At 43.6% G+C, this 17,405-nt stretch overlaps 1 long non-coding RNA gene across 1 annotated transcript; it reads left to right on the forward strand.

The window, feature by feature from the left end:
• The first annotated feature begins 699 nt into the window (after positions 1-699).
• On the forward strand, positions 700-15,166 carry LOC105875909 (uncharacterized). Its single transcript, XR_001156178.3, has 4 exons — positions 700-803; positions 6,736-6,800; positions 14,621-14,733; positions 14,929-15,166. It is a non-coding gene; the product is annotated as an uncharacterized LOC105875909 (long non-coding RNA).
• The last annotated feature ends 2,239 nt before the right edge of the window (positions 15,167-17,405 follow it).

Raw genomic sequence — 17,405 nt, forward strand, 5'->3', positions numbered from 1 at the left:
TTTCATCTCTAAAATGTGAATAAGACACTATTTTCCTCATGACTAATTCCCTCCCTTCCTTCCTTCCTTCCTTCCTTCCTTCCTTCCTTCCTTCCTTCCTTCCTTCCTTCCTTCCTTCCTTCCATACAGATGGGATCTTGCTGTGTTGCCCAGGTTGGTCTTGAACTCCTGACCTCAAGTGATCCTCCTGCCTTGGCCTCCCAAAGTGCTGGGATTACAGGTGTGAGCCACTGTGCCTGACCATAGACTAATAGTTTTTTTTAGGATCCATAATGATTATGTCAAGATGCAGCCTCTTCTTTCATTTTGTTTTTTTAAAAAAGCCAGTAACATTTAATCAGAAGGAAGATATAAATATATTCAGCAAGAGGGATACAGGGTGATCCAGAGGGATTAGGGTGAGAATAAAAAGGAGGAAAGAACAAAACTCCACTTTAGCCTTTGCTGCTGTGTTGTGAGCTATTCTTAATCCTGTCAGCACAATTAATGAGGGAAAAAGAGTCCCCAGAAGAAATGTCGCTGGAGGCACTGACCTGCCCTCCATTCCCCTCATGCCAAGAGGGACAAAGTCTAGAGAAAGTTTCCCCAGTGAGAGTTACTGGGAAAATGACTCCTTGGCCCTGGGTAAAACTTTCTTTGTTTATCAACCTCAGGGGCAAGTTAATTTAAGGCCAAAAGTACACACAGAGTTTCAGATAGCAAAGGACGAATCTCTCTCTCCAAACATTTACAGCTTAGATGGGGAAGAAATATCTACACCGTACAGGGCAGCAGTAACTCAGAGCGAGCCTGGGAATTCACAGGTAAGAGTCCTTGGGAAGTCCGGCTCTCACTCTGGAGTAGCCCAGGAAGACTCTGGGAGAAGGAAGGGTCTGGGGACAGCTTAGAGGAAGCACAGGTGCAGATGGATGGGGAGAGGCTGGAAAGAAGGCGGACAGAGTATGGCATGTTGGAATGGCAGGAACGGAGTGACCTGATTGGAGCGAAGGTTTGGCATTGCGCTATGACAGGTTAAAATGGAAACATTTCTTAAGTTTATGCTAGCTCCATCTAAATGCCAATTGCACCTGGATCTGCCCTCTGTGAAAGTGTTAGCTATTGGTTTAGCCTGCTTGATCCAAGAGAATACCCAACTTTATTTCACCCATTCAAGTTAGGCAGGCTCGCCTGGGATTCAGGTACTGTGTGATTTTGTTTTGGTGAGCTCAGAGGGAGAAGCCAAAGAGCGTGCTAATAAGAAATTCACCATTTTATTATTTTAAAAAAGGAAACCCCAAATTCATATTTCCATAAAATTGTGGTTTTTCTTTATAAGTTACATGCCCAGTTCCTAATTTTAGTACCGAAATTGAGATGCCAGTAGCAATGGGTAGGTGCCTTTCAGTAATAAGACAGCCTCACAGTTTATGCTTACAAAGCATTTTCACATTCATTATTTTATTTGGGCAGTCAATACTGTTCCCAATTTTTATTCTTGTTGCTAGAGTTTTCCACGAAGTCACAGGGCTACATAATGGAAGAGTCCAAATTCAGGCCCAGGTCTCCTGACTGCCTGTCTAAGCCCTCCCCAACCCTGGGCCACACCACCAGTGGAGATGTCTATCAGGCAGGCCAAGAGGGAAAACAGCAATCCTCCTTGTGCACAAGAACACCGCAAGTATCTCACTCACTGTGGTAGGAGCACAAATTGATCAGCATCCTTTGGAAAAAGCAATTTAGCAAAGTGTATTAAGAGCCTTAACACTGTTTCTACACTTTGACCCAGTAATTCTACTTCTAGGAATCTATCCTATTAATGAGCTATGTGGCCAAAGGTATACACAGATATATGTTTACTGGAGTACTGTTTATAATATCCAATAACAGGAGATTAGTTACAAACATTATGGAATAGTCCAGTGATGGAATACTATCAGAATCATTAAAAACCTCAATTGTTAAAGATTATTTATTGACAATAAATAAAAATTGAGAAAATATTTATGATACAAGATCAAATGAAAAAAAAATCAGCATTCAGATAATACGACTAACAGAGAAAGAAAGAAACATACCAAAATGTTAACAAACCTTAATGGTGGGTAATGAGATTAGAAATAAAAAATTTTAAATGTAATACCCATTCGTCATGTTTCCTATAAAGAAAATGTAGCAATTTTATAATCAGACAAAAAGGATTATATTTAAAAATTTAAGAAGTGTAAAAGCGGCCAGTGAAAATACACACTAAAAATAAGGAGTAATTAGGAGGTTTAAAGTGGTCATTTTACTAGACTGGTCTATAACCTGTATGGCTCATGTTCAGGAAAAAGCAACCAACAAATAAATGTAGTGTTAATTTGTCACATGTCCAAGGAGAAGATTAAGGACGTACACTTTGAAGATAAAACCACAATGGCAGTAGAGCATGTGGCGAATATTTAAAGCTAGGAAATTAGGCTCTAAGTAGTTGAATCGCTTCCGTGACCTAAGCAAGCTTTACTAAACACGGAGGAGCTGGGCTCTAGGAAGCCTGGCTCCAAAAAGCTCTTGAAAGTTCCCCGTACCACGGAGTCATTTGGTCTCTTCCTCCGTTGTCTTTGGCCCTGGCCTATTTTGCGGCCTGAGGATGAGCAGTGGTCAGAGAGCTACACACACAGCAAGCACAAGCCCCGAGATATTCTGGAACTTTCCAGGTGGGAGAGACGTACAGGACCTGAAGGATTCAGGGTTAACACTTTGCCTTTTGAGGAGACTTCAGTCCTTGGAGGGCTTCCAGTCTGAATTTGGGGATTTCATCAACAGGAAAACAAACAGCTGGCAGGCTCTGCATTTACTCTGTCCTTCTCAAGGTTGCAACATAAATTTCCCAACTTGGAAAGCGCGAAGGCCGAGGAGACATTTTGTGAGTTCAGGGCCCCTCCTCTGGTCTGTGTGAAACACGTTTACTCTGGTTTCGGGAAAACACAGGCACCAGCCCACAAGGTGCTGCCCAGACAGTACGGCCACTGTGTGCCTCGCTCAGGCCAGACTGGGGAAATGAGGGCTGGAAAACTTGAGTTCTCCAAGTGAGAGCTGCTGGGCTGCTTTGGAAAAAACTCACTTATGCCAGGTGAGCGAAAGCCCTGAGAAGTTCTCACTGGGTGAGTTTATAGCAGCCTTGCCATGAAAAATACCCACTGGTATTTTAATAGTGTCCGAATTGTAATATAGCTGGATCAATTCTGGAAGCAACCTTCTTCAACGCCACTGGAATATTTGTGTTCTCACTCCTAACATTTCCAACGAGCAGAGAAGCTAATGCTGGAAACCCCTACATATAATCCAGAAAAACGGTCAATGTTACATTATAAAAATTGAATATGTGTCAGAAGTGGATTTAGACTCTGTAGGTTAATATTATTTTTGCAATTAGGTAATGAACAGATGTTAATTTACTTGCACTGTGTGATTAGGTTAATTTACTCCAGAATAATCTTGCATTTTAAAAATTAAAAATGGTAGTGGTATCTTCTCATTATCAATCAAAGTAGCAGTAGCACTACAGAAACATCATTATTTTGAACTCAATTGTACTCTTATAGGGAGTCAAATAAGCACTAAAAATGACAAATTACCATGCTCCAATAGATCTTTATGTTTAAGTACCTACAAATAACTGTCCATTTGTGAATGGTTAAACTTAATCAATTATTTTTCCTATAAGCAAGATAGCTTCTTTCTTAAATAGAAATCTACAAATAGTACTTGGAGCAGTTTAAATCTTATATATAATAGTGCCATAGTATGTAGAAAACAAGAGAGGCTTACAAAAATAAAGCTAAATAGTTTATCCTTTTTCTGACCTTCACAAATACAAGTGTTCTATCTATGAATCTATAAATTGTTCAAATTTCTTAATGATGCAAATGTGCTGATAATAGTCCTACGCTTGCTGGAACTATGATTCCATTAATATTTTGAAAATTACTTTAATTAACCTTATTTCATCTTATAGGAGTTATAGAACACTTTTGTATTTTTTAACTATGCATTAATTTGTTTCATCATTAACCTTGGGTTTTACCCTTGGTAATTATGGTAATTTGTAATTTAGGTTGAGTCAGGTGCTAGTGCATTAGAACAATACGTATCGTGGGTCCTGCTAATAGCTTTAGTAGTCGGAATTCTTAAGTTTACAGAGGACACAAAAATAACCCAGAAGGCTGGAAGTAAGGGAGACAAGGTTCAGCAGAAACTGCCCAGGCATGGACTTTAGCTGGCCAAAGACTCTGATGGAGGAGGGGCATTCTGAGTGGTCAAGCCTCACTAGACCCCCACAACTCCTCCTCCTGTGATCAGAGAGGCAGGAATCTGTTACAGAAGAAGGAGGGCAAGAAGGGGAGACAGTGGGCAGCCCCAAACTGTGTCCACTGTAACAGTTAATCAGATTTACTTTAATATCAACAGCATCTGCTGTGCCCCCGACTCTCCCATACCCGCCCCCCCTCTCCCCACCTTCAGACAGCCAAATACTGCACCGTATGCAGCGGAGTCCTGGATTTTACATCTGCATTCCCAGTTTGTCACAATTCTCAAGATCCCAGGTCTCAATCCTTATTGTTTTTCCTAGAAACACCACTAGTAGCCAACTCAACAACCTCCTGCCACTGGCAACGTGAGGGCAGCGGGTGTGGCAGAGGCTCACATGCAAAACGCATAAAGCCGGGTCTGGCAGTGACTGAAGTCATTTGTGTCATTCGTAAACATTCACAGCACTTGTTTTCTCTGAAAGTGCCTTGGCAGCCCGGTAGGGGGCGAAATGAACTTCAGCAAAGGGGACCCAGCGAGACACAAATGCTGCAGACAACACGCTCCCGTCCTGATTGGGCCAGCAGTCTGTGTCATTGAAATGCTCAGTTCTGTTTTTCTCTGTATTAAAATTATCTTCTTTTTGAGCACATCATACTTAATGACAGAAAATTAGATCACAAGAACCTCTGAAGATAGACTTAAAATATCTTGAATATAATGTTTTGTAGATGGCAGTGACATTATTTGAAGAATCAGTGCTTTTGGAGAATGGAATCCCTCATATGTATTTTTCTGATACCCAAAAGTTTTCAAGGTCTGGTCTATATATTCAGCCCTACTCTTGGTAGAAAATGCTTCTATTCCCAAGCAGAAGGCAAAGGGGGCAGGGGGAGGTTGTGGCATGCCAGGACAGAGCCATTTGAAGCCACCTATCCTCCTGATGGTACATCTTACATAGTGCGGCCATGGGTGAGAGAGGGCGTATCTTTTGTAGCTGCCCAGCAGAGTGGAGGAAAGTGGAGGAAAGGTGTTATGGGAAAAGGAAAACTCCTGGGGGGCTGGGGCCGGGAGGAGGTAAGCGTTTGGGCTAAGTCCCTCCTGGGCCATGCAACTTGGCTGCTACCTGTAAGGATGTATGTATGGGGGAGGGCTGGTAAAGAGGCTGCAGCCAGTGAGGGTCACTACAGAATTACAGAATTTTCTCAGATCAGGGGAAGACCTTAGAGATCTCTGGTTCACCACTCCTGGTACCCAGGAACACTGAGAACAAGTCCACTACCACAGAGCTAGGCAAGGCCTGAGGGCCCTTGGTTGAGCAAATGGAAACCTTCATGAGGTGCCGTCATCTTTCCTTGTGCATTATCAATATTTGTGGGAGGCTAACTGTTTAACAAACCACCCCAAGTCATAGTGACTTAACAACAACAACAAAAAGTTACGTCTTGCTCCTAACCATTCAACATCTGTTTGGTGGGCACCTTCTATGCAGTGATTTAGGGGCCCAAGCATCTTTCATTCTGTGGCTCCACTGTCCCAGGGGGCCTCAATGTTTGCTGCTGGGTCCTCTGCATCTGGGTGAGACAGCAAGCAGAGAGGGAGAGTGAAGGACTGTGTGGGAGGCAGGCAGGCCGGGAAGTGGGGTGTGCACAGGCTGGAAGCCACTCACACTGCCACACTGTCCTGCAAGGGAAGCTGGGAAATGTAGTCCAGCTGCATGCTCAGGGAGAAGATGGGATAGGTTCGTGCAGGCACACAGCAGTGTTTGCCCCACCTATCTTCAAAGGGAACATGGAAGTGAGTCAGTTGATACTTGTTCATTTCCAGTCTTTGGGTTCTTTGTTTGGGAGGTTTACATTGAATAGTAGAGGACACATGATCTTTGGAGGTAGACAGACTTGGGTTTGGATAGTAGTTGTATGACCTTGGGCAAGGAATTAACCTCTTCGAGACTCAGTTTGCCCAGTTGGGAAATGGGAATATGTTGTGGGGTCACTGTGAGCATTAAATGACACAATGGATGTAAAATGTTGATTCTCACATACTTGCACAAATCACTGGGACTAGGTGAGGGAGATAGGGAGGAAGCAGACTTCCTGTGTCCCATTTTGACCAGCCCTGGGTGCCAGCCCTTCCCAGGTAAGTCCAGATAACATGCTGTGTTAGATGCCAAGATTGGTGGCACTTTCGTCGGGCTCTTGCTAAATTTCAATGTAAGTCATTCTAATCAACATGGGACTTTGAAAGGGAAAAAAAAATCCCCCAAACCCACATTCATTTTATTTGATTTATAAAAATTCAGTCATTTAGCATGCAGTCCCTTGAGTTTTAACCCTTCTTGCTCAGATTGAGACTGTCTCATCTAGAAAGCGGTGGTTTTACTATTTTCTTTTTGAAAAATATATATTCCTGGAGAGCAGTGAAAAGAGAAGTGATCTAAATGGAAGTATCACTTTTGTATTATAGATGTTGAGGTGCTTTAAGACTAAATCTGGCTCAGGGGAATGAAAAGAGCTGCCTTCTCACCATGGGTAAGACCCTGGGGGGTTGGGAGGGGGGTGGCTAAGGTATCATAGAGTGCCGGGGCCTGGCATAGAGAGTGGCACATTAAGGGCATCAGTAAATATTTGCTGGTTGAATGAATAGATGAATGAAGACAGTTGCACAAGTAATAACAATGAAAACAATCCTCCTGCCTGAAACATAAAGATTTTTTTTTGGAGGAAAACCCCTGCATTTTGGTTTTTGGGTTCCCAGAATGGTTTCTTCAATTGTAAATGTTTGCTAACAATAAAACACACACACACACACACACACACACAGACACACACACACACACCATCCTACACGAAGGTGAATCGAAGAGGAAGCCTAATTGTGTCTCTTTTACATCACTGTCCTTTAAAATGACCTTCCAAGCCCGGCTAGTTAAGCTTAGTAGCGATAAGACACTGAGAGCAATGACTAAAACGACATCCGGAGCACAGAAGGTTAACAGTTTTTTCAAGAAATTATTGTCCAGCTCCAAGGGTAAAATGGCGCCTGAAATCATGAAACGTGGTCCTGTAGTGCCCCCTCGTGTCTGATGTGTGGAATTGTCAAAGCCTGTAATTGCGTCCCGCTCTGGTCATTAGCATAATTCTTGATTTATTTATGAGTCTGGGACTTTGGGGGCCAGGCTTATTTAGAGGAGGAGGGGGGGGGCGCAGGAAGCTGGGACTCCTTTCTTTCAGGCCCCCTTTCAAATGGGTTACCACCACAATGTCCAAATAACTTGTGCATTAACTCTGGTATAAGATTTAGAAACTGAAACCAATCATTATCTTGAAAGAAGCCCTTTCACCTCCAAAAATTATTGGCTTTCAAGAAAAAAAATTCATAAAGCATATTATTAGGCAGTTCTTTTTACCCATTAAGACATTCTTTGTAAATCAGTGGGACAGAGGACAGTTTTTAATTTCAGAGATTCATTATCATAGGTAATAATTGAGCCATTCTTTATTTTTTTTTTTCTTGAGACCCACTCATTTAAATAAAAGACATACAGTACCAGTCTATAAAAAGAGAATGAAGTTGGGGATAAAATTAAAACATTTCAAAAGGCAATGATTTTTATTTTAAAGAAGTGTTGACATTTATTCCACTAAGGACATTCATATTTCTAGGAAAAGGAAACTAGTTAAATTACACATATTTGGCAAGTGAAGATGGTGAAAGGGTAATAAATACTACGGAGAATTTTAACTTCTTAGTATTTGATGCATCTGGCTTAACTCTAAACGTTGCAGCCAAAATTGTAAAATGTTATGAAGAAAGAAGAGTCTCTTCCTCTTCCTTATCATTGCCCATTCTATGGCAATGAAAGTGCATGTGATTCTGTTTTAATGTAGCCAATTTAAGTCAATTTAATTCAGTCAAAGTATTTACTGGGTGGCTCTGTGCGCGAGATACTGCGCTAGGTCCTGGCACAGGTGGAAGTCTGCGGCCTTCAGGAGCTGCCAGCCAGGGAGGGGGACACGCCGGCGACCCGCATCCCCAACCTGAGGGATGGGTGCTGGGCTGGAGCGGGAGGCGAAGGGACGAGGCTGCAAGGATGCAGGAAGCAGCCGAGGCCTCCGCGTCAAGGAGGACGTGACCTTGGCGGGCGGGAGTGGGCGGGGCCGGGGAGGGGGCGGGGCCTCGCCGCCGCCGCAGCCGCGCGGCCGAGCAGCGGGCGGAGCTTCTGCCCTGCAGGGTGTGCAGCGGCGGGGCCCGCCGGCAGGGGGTCCCCAGCGGGCTGTGCGGAGCGGAGGAGCTTCACCCCATGAGCCCAGGGGCGCTCCGCAGGGCTCAGGCCGGAGAGGGGCGCGAGCAGCCCAGCAGCCCACGGAGGACGGGTTGGGGGCGAGCAGCTGACGCCCACCGCAGAGTCTCAGGGGAACGGCGGCGTGGCGCTCACACTCTCTGTCCTGGTTTCCTGAGAACAGCCACCGGTGCTAGTGGGGCTCCTTGCGGTATGACGCGGGAGCGCAGGGGAGAGAGGAGACGGGGGTTTGGGAGCTTGGCAGGACCTCATTGAAAACCTGGCTCGGCCACTGCCAACCGTGGGCAGGTCTCCTCACCTCTGGCAGGGAGCCTCAGTTTCTCTCCCTCGGAAAACTGGGCGTGACCATGCACACGTTACAGGATCGGAGAAGGTGTATGGGCTATGGCTGGCAGAGGGGCTGGCGTGTTGCAGCTGCCCTGTAAATGGTACTTGACTTTTATTAAAGGGAGAATGATTCACATCGTAAAAACTCCAGGTAAAGCCAGGCCCCTGCGTGTAACCTCATGGCATCCTGAAACCATCCCATGGTGTCTGGTTATGTATTTTTACGTGATTATATAAGTAATGTCTGCTCCTTCTTCTGGCCTGTGAGCCCCACAAGGGCAGGCGCTGTGTCAACGTTGTCACAATGGTTCACGTGCACTGGGGGTGCTAGCAAATAGCCGTCAAATGAAGGACAGAGGAGAATGACCAGGGACAGCTCTGCCAATATCTCCTGCTTCCATGATGACAAAACTAAAAAATGGTAAAGAAGCCCTGCATTTGGGGGCAGTTTCCCATAACACTGTGATTCTGGGGCTGCTAACTTGTTTTGGAAAGTAGGCTGAATTAGAGGCATTAGGTTCCTCATTTTAGCCAGATGGGAGGACAAAGTAGTGGCTGAGAGAACCGGCTTCGTGATCAGAAAGTTGGGGTTGGAGTTACAATTTTATCACTAACTTCTCTGTTTGCCTCTGTTTGCTCATCTGTAAAACGGGGATAAGAGCTGGGCGTGGTGGCTCACGCCTGTAATCCTAGCACTTCGGGAGGCCGAGGCAGGAGGATGGCTTGAGTGCAGGAATTTGAGGTTTCAGTGAGTTATGAAGACGCCACTGCTCTCCAGCCTGGGGGACAGAGTGAGATCCTGTCTCCAAAAAGAAAATAGAGAAAGAGGCTTTATTGCAGAGTCTTTCTGAGGATTTAATCCATTTAAAATTCAACACCTGCTTTTAGTCATTATTATTGATTATTGAATTTATGGATTAAAAAAATCTTTCAGATTCTGGTTCACGATTCTATAAGGCAGAAAAGACAAACAGTAGTACCCATATTTATTCTTTGCAGTAGAGACAAATTATCCTGTATATAGCTTTAAGTTTTAAAAAATTATTAAAGACAATAACTCCTTTCCATCCTTCCTAAAGACAATAACTTCCTTTCCATCACTAAATTTGCAACCAAATTTTTCAGTGTATAGATAGAGGTTGTATATAGCTTAATATACAGATAGCTTAGGTAATACTATGTACTGTTTTCAGGTTTTGTGTAGCATTGTTTGAATATATATCCATGTATGTATATATTTTTCATGAAATAAAGAAATTAATGCCTCTCTTTATAAATATAAAAATATTTATTATTATACAAACATGAGAACAATGAGAGACTGGATGAGTTTGACCACATTCCCAGGCCAAACTAGGGTTGGGTGCAAGGACTAAAATCCTGGTCTGTGGAAGTGTTTTATAAGCAGCTTTTGGTGTAGTTTAATTATGTGTACGATGTCTTCTTGTCATTAGTTCCGTCTTTGTCCATTCATCAAGCATGGGTGCACCAGCGCTGCAAATGCTAAGAGAGGTCCCTGCCCTGAAGGAGCTTGGAGTCTAGAGCACAGGTTCTCAGAGGGGTGTTTTTATCAACCCTATGGCGTTTTGAAAATGCGGACTGATATTTTTGATGATCACAAAAATGGAGGGGGTAACGAAAATATCTGATGGACAGAGGCCAGTGTTCCTTTGGGCTCCCACAATGCCTAACACAACATGCACAGCCAAAGATTGTCCTGCTTTTGCACAGCTATCAAATGTCCCATCAGACAGTCACCAATAAGTGGAAAACCTGTCTGTAATTATATAAACCTAGTTCCTGAGCTTATTTTATAATTAAACAGAGAGATTAACAAATATATATATATACATATACACATATATATATATATATTTCTTAGCTTTTGGCACTCCTTTTTTCAGTTTTTGGCACATTTTCCACCATACAAATCAAGAGAAGATTGTACTTCATTGTGTTCATAGTTCGACTAAGAGTTTTTCTCCCGTATGGGACAAATGCTGCCCATGGTATTTGAGTCACCCACACAGCACGTCTACAGGGCCACACTCTTAGCTGTGGCCTCCATGGAGGTCTGTGTGGAGGAGTGAGCACCGACCACGGCACCATGCCTCCGTAGTCAGCTAGAACATTTGCTTGTTGAAATATATACATTTTATCACACATTGCTTTCATTTTTCCTTTCTATTACAGATGTGGCATTATGTTGATTTTGTTGTCATTGTTGAAATTTTGTGTTCAGGTAGATTATCCCTGAATTTCCTTTCTGGAAAGAATAGAGAGGCGTTACGCAATATCTGTAGTGGGAAGGGTCTGTAGACCAAAGCATAAGGGACCTCCGATTTGGGGAGAGACAGGTAAGGAGGTGAGCTTCGTCCTGGGAGGGGTTGGAGCGTGGCCCTCGGCTGGGATGGCTAACAGAGGCCTTGAATTTAATGTAAAATGCTGTTAGCATACATATTAACCAGAAGAAAAACATCATAAACGTTCAACCCAAAATGTCTGCCAGCCAGCATCAGGGAGTGGTAAGAGTTCTGTGTTCTGAACTTGATGCTGCCTTGACTTCCGTCCTGACGCTGAGCCTTAGTTTCCACACCTGTAAAATAATGGGGGTGGGTACGATGACCTCCCAGGTGCCTTTCTTTGCTAAAATTCTATGAATCATCACCAGCGGCTGTCTTACAGTAAATCTGTCTCATTTTTCTTAGATCCGGATCATGAACTTAATAAAAAAAAGTCCCTGGGTGTTTCTCATACTATTTTTCAGTAAAAACTTTTAAAGACTATTTTTAAAATAAAAATCAGGCAGAAGGTGAAACAAAAATCTGTAATTTCTATATGTCTGCAATTTTATGGAAATGTTACTTGATGTAAAACTGGTAGGCAGAATTTAATAAAGATGCATGAGTTTCAAATCTTATCTCTACCAATCATTAGCTGCATGACCTTGAGCTGGTTGCTTAACTTCTTGGCTCAAAATGGGACTATTAATTATCCCTCCCTTGGGATCTATGAGACCTAAATGACATAATGCTTCCAAAACACCGAAAACATACCATGCCATTCAGTTTTGCAAGATGAAAAAGTTCTAGAGATCGGTTGTACAACAATGTGAATGTACTTAACCCTAATCAGCCGCACACTTAAAAATAGCTAAGATGGTAAATTTTATGTTATGTATTTTTTTACCACAATTAAAAAATTTGGATTGTAAAATATAATAATAAATATATTATGCCTAATTATACATAAACAAATATATTATATTTATACTTAATAAAGATGTTGTGCTTATCACTACACTACTTACTTTTGTTTTCAAGTGGGCTCTCATCCTGCCCATACATGCATTCCACAAACGAGGACCAAGTGCCAGGCTGGGCCAGGGAAGTCCAGACAGAGAACATTGTCCCTGACCTAAGCAAGCTAAGACTCTACAAGGGAAGGTGGAGGAGTAAACGGTTGCCACGGAGGGTGTCAAGTGCAATTGCAGAGATGTGACTGGCAGGATATAAAGGATCACTTTAAACTCCCTGTGTGCTTATCATGTGGACAGCCCAAGGTGGAGGACACAGACAAAGGAGGGGAACTACCAGAGAAGGCTTCCTGCAAAATCTGGGACCTGAGCCAAGGCTTGGAGGACAAAGTAGAACTGTCCGAAGTGACACACTTTGGATTCCCTGACTTTGGGACTGGAGGATGCTGGTTCTGCATCTGCCACTGGGGTACTTATAATGAGGGTAGACAAAAGACCTATGCCTTAAACAGGGCATCAGTTGCCACCAGGAGTGAAAAGGCACAGCCCTGCTTGGCCTAAGGAAGACCAAATCCCAAGAATTGAAGAACACCACCATTGCTTCCACGAAAGCCAGGCTCATCCACGAAAGGGGTGCATGGTGGGGCTTCCCTGTGTGTGGTCCGGCAGGGAGGGTGGTGTGTCTGTTGTTTTGTCTGTGTGTCTGTTCAGGTTGTTTTCAAGCCCTTGAAAGAATAAGACCTAGTTCAACTGGATTTTCCTACAGCTCTTAGGTAGGGTGACTATATAATTCAGCATCCAAACTGGGACAATTATGAGTGTGAAAGGCAGGCTATTAATAATTAAGCCAGGACAATAGCATATGTCAGAGCTGCTGTAGGCAAACTGCGACAGGTGGTCGCCCTATTTTTAGGGACAAGCTGACCCTCTCCACAGTCCTGGATTAGCCTTGCTAAGCAATGCTGCTTTTCCTGATTGCTTTTCTTTTTTTTTAATGTTAATTTAGGGCAATCATCTTTGTAAATTAAAAATTTCCCCTTGCTATATGGATGGCTATTGTGCAACTTCAGAACAAATTTGAGAAATGAAAATGGGAAGCAAAGAATATATTTACATCCAGACATGTGCAATTGCTTGGGAGTCCTTTTGACATAAAATCTGCACAATATGAGAAATTTGGGCCGGCATTTCTTTCCTCCCTACTTGTGACCTGGACCAAAATACGCGCAGGAAACTTCACACAAGTCACATGAGAGTCTCTCTCCATTTTACAAGAGTCGGATTTGAGCAAATGGAAAGTTCACCCTTCGGCTTGGAAATGGAAAGAATGTGTATTGGTAAATACAAGACTGTGTTTTTCTGGGAAATAACTTTCATTTAGGAATATCCAGGTGGCATCCAGAGATCCTGACCTCAACTCCAAGTCTGTTCAAATGAAACTGCCTGCTTGGTATCCCTGCCCCGAGGGAGGCCACTGCCACCCAGTAGCCCCCCCACCCAACCCCCCTGCTAGCCAAGGAATGGTTTTCCATATTAAAGCATGAGATTTTCTGCTTTGGGTTTCTACAGTGATCCTGAAACATGTGAACCTGGGGCAAAAAAAGTAAAATACTATGCCTTTTGTCCTTGAAGCAGAGGTGACCTCAACAAGTGCAAGGACTACATCTTAGCATGTGCCCTGTGTCTGCCTTACCACGGCACAGGTTTGTTGAGGACCAAGTATGACAATATGCAGTACAGGGACAGGTTTTGCTAACTGTAAAACACCATAACAATCTGAGTTCTTATTCTTGTTTCAGTGTTTTCTGGATGAAGTTGACATTTGGGGGCAGGCATAAATTGAACTGTAGCATATCCAAATCCGTGTATGATAAATCGTGCCCCACTGAGTTACAGGGTACATTTTTCTCTGTCGAAAGCAACCTACATTTAGCAGGGTAGATGGTGGCCTCAAGTTGAGACATAGGGAGGCCTAGTGAGCTCTAGAGCATAAATGGCTGCTAAGGAAGGGGGGAAAGAAGAAGATGGGGAGGGAAAGAAAGAGGAGAAGGTAAGGGGAGGGAAGGGGAAGGAAGGGGGAGGAAGAAAGAAAGAGAGAAAGAAAAAAAGAGAGAGAAGAAAGAAAGAAAAGAAAGAAAGAAAGAAAGAAAGAAAGAAAGAAAGAAAGAAAGAAAGAAAGAGAGAGAGAAAGAAAGAAAGAGAGAAAGGAAGGAAGGAAGGAAGGAAGACTGAGCAAGGACTCATAATGATTTCAACAGAACAATTTGCAATTCATTCTATTCAACCTGAGTGAGCTGGGCCAACCGCCCGTATGGCCATCCAAAGGAAAATCTTGTTAGAATGAGGTCATATTTTCCCTTGAAACAACAAGATAGGAAGTGGCAGGTGAATTGGGATTGCACTACCACCTTACAATGTGTGGAGGAGATTTGATTTCTCTCCACCCTGTGTGTGCTGGGCCTCAGGCAGTCAAGGCTGGCGTCCGCCCTGATGTAGACGGAGCACCCCGGGGAGGGACGGCAGAGGCCAGGAGCTGGAGGCCTCCTGCAAGGAACTGCTGATAAACCAAACCATCAAGGTACAAATGGTCATCTTTTATCAGAATCGTTTTCTTTTCTATCTCGTAACAAGCCTGTCTGTGTTATGTGCATGCGTGGCTGTTATGTGTGTGCTGCTGAGTGGGTACGTGTGTGTGTGTGTGTGTGTGTTTGATGTCTCATCTGGCATTATTAAGGGAGAAAATGGGGGGGCCTGTTCTTTGTTTATTTTGCAGATAAATCTCCTCTCTAATCCGGATGCACAGCAATGTCTCGTGCAAGGGAAAGGAAGCCCCCTATGCTACCCCGATGACATCCATATAAATCACAGGTTTTATTCCTGTGCTGTGAGGGGCACTGCAGATTGGAGCAACGTTGCAGACTCTCATTGGGTGATGCTTCATTACTTGGCAGAAAATCCCCAGGGCCAAAACGTTATTTAAATGTGCTATGAAAATAAATGTGATTTATATATGTGTCGTCTGCTGAGACGTTCTTCTCTGTTACTGCAGGTGCTGTCGTGCATCAGGATTAGCGCCTCAATTTATTGCCAGTTCAAGCTATACACATGCTCAATGACAGGATGTTGTCCACATCGCCAAAAGTTCCAGAAAGGAGACTGTGTTTGCTGAGTGGTGGGTTTTAGATATTCAGCGGTGTGGTTGACTTTTATGGCCTGAGAATGTGTGTGTGTGTGTGTGTGTGTGTGTGTGTGTGTGTGTGTGTGTGTGCATGCTGGTGCATGCTGGTCTTGAACCCAGGCCACATTTTGTTTGGAGGATGCACGAAACAGACACTTTGTACTTAGGTGCATCAATTTCCAATGGCAGCAGAATGGCGTTTCTGGTCGAAAGAGAAAGAAGAAAGCGCAATCTTGATTTCAGCTCAGGGCTGGGGCCCACATGTTTAGCTCAAAGTGAGTGGAAATCTCTGAAAAGCAGGTCTGGGCTAATGAATGTCAGCAGGCCTTCAGCCCAAATGGGATTTGATTAGCAGGAAGGACTGTGGTTGGGATGTTTCCATTACCAAAGAAAGATGCACGGGGAAAGGCTTGTCTTAAGTGGATAAAGAAGGCCCCATCCAGCTGTCCAAGTGCAGCCTTTCCCGTGGGCTTTTGCAGACACTCTGAAAACAGAGGGCTGACTTTGGCCCCTAGCACATGCCCCAGGGTGCCAGACCATTGCTCCAGATGAGAAAACTTGAAGTTGGCAGAGGGGTCAGGGTGGAGACTAGGAACCACTGCTGGAACCCTTGGTGGGCGCCAGGCAGTGTACTACAAAATGTGCCACATTGATCCTCAACACAGCCCTGCCTCTGTGCCCCTCACTCTAAGATGCTACAGACCTAAACATCCCATAGGGTGGAACTCTACAGGCCTAGAGAATCCAGGCCCTGTGCTTCCAGAATCCCTCTTCTCTGGACATTCACTTGACGGTAGCAACTCATGTTTCATCAGTCTTGTCCCTGGCTCCCCTACGCTGTGTTTCTTCAAGATTATGGGTTCTAAGTGACATCTAAAGCGGGACCTACCTCCACAGAAGGGGCCTACATCAGATCCTTTTTACATTGATGCGGATACCCTAGCAAAGGAACCTATAAATACACTCTATTAGGCTGTTATTTTAAATAAGCAACAGTAACTCTGGAGGCCGAAATAAGAAGCTTTTACAAAACAAGCTACCTTTTTATTTTGAAATAATTTTACATCCACATAAATGTTTCAAAAATAGTGACAAGAATTCCCGTATACCCTTCAACCCATCATCAGATTCCTCAAATGGTAGTACTTTGCTGTGTTGCTTTGTGTGTGTGCATGTGTACGTGTTACTTCTTTTCCGAACGGTTTGGCAATAAGTTGTAAACATTCCGCCCCTTTATCCCTAAATACTTCAGTATATACTTCCTAAATCCATCTACACAACTGCAGTGCGGTTTTCAAATCCAAGAAATTAACATTGCCATAGTATTATTATCTAACTTACAGACCTTTTTCAGATTTCAGTAATTGTCCTACTGATGTCCCGTCTAGCAAATAAATAAAAAATTTAAAAAATAATTTTTTTTCACTTACTTTGGGATGGGGTGAGACTTGTGCCTCATTTCTGGAGACTTGTGTGAGAGTGGAGTGTGCTGAAGTTTTAGGCTGTTCAACTAAAAACCTAAACATTAGTTTTAAAACTATGTACACACTGTATCTATGTCTATCTTTGCCTTGATACTTCCCCTTCTATAGTTATAATTAAATGTCCACAACTGGCAAATTCAAAACCTTGGCATCTTTGAAACAAAAACTAAAACCAGATTCTGGGTTCCTGGTGCATTTCAATTCAGCGCAATTCTCTTAAATATCCATTTGGTCTGATGCATCTTTCTATTTGCCCACTGGCTCGCAAGGTTCCTGAAAGGCTTGGTGATGGCTTTGGCTCTGAACCCAGAGCGAGTGCTTGGGCGAAGTGTTGTGAGAAAGGGTAATTTGGTCTGTAAATGTGCTTCAGTGGAACTCAGTTCCTGGAGTCATCACGATACTGGAGGTGCCACTCACTATAGCAGCAAGGAGCTCCTGTGATCACATGGCATGTCCCGAGACCCGGAGACAGGCAAGGTACGGAATGAGAAGACGACATTGCTTGAGGATTTAGTGTTGTCCACCGAGGAGGATTAGTGGAACGCCTTTATAATGCTGGTGTTGACAGACAGGACTAGCGTCGGTTTT

This window comes from Microcebus murinus, chromosome 9 (assembly GCF_040939455.1).
Source record: "Microcebus murinus isolate Inina chromosome 9, M.murinus_Inina_mat1.0, whole genome shotgun sequence".
Taxonomy (NCBI): Eukaryota; Metazoa; Chordata; class Mammalia; order Primates; family Cheirogaleidae; genus Microcebus; species Microcebus murinus.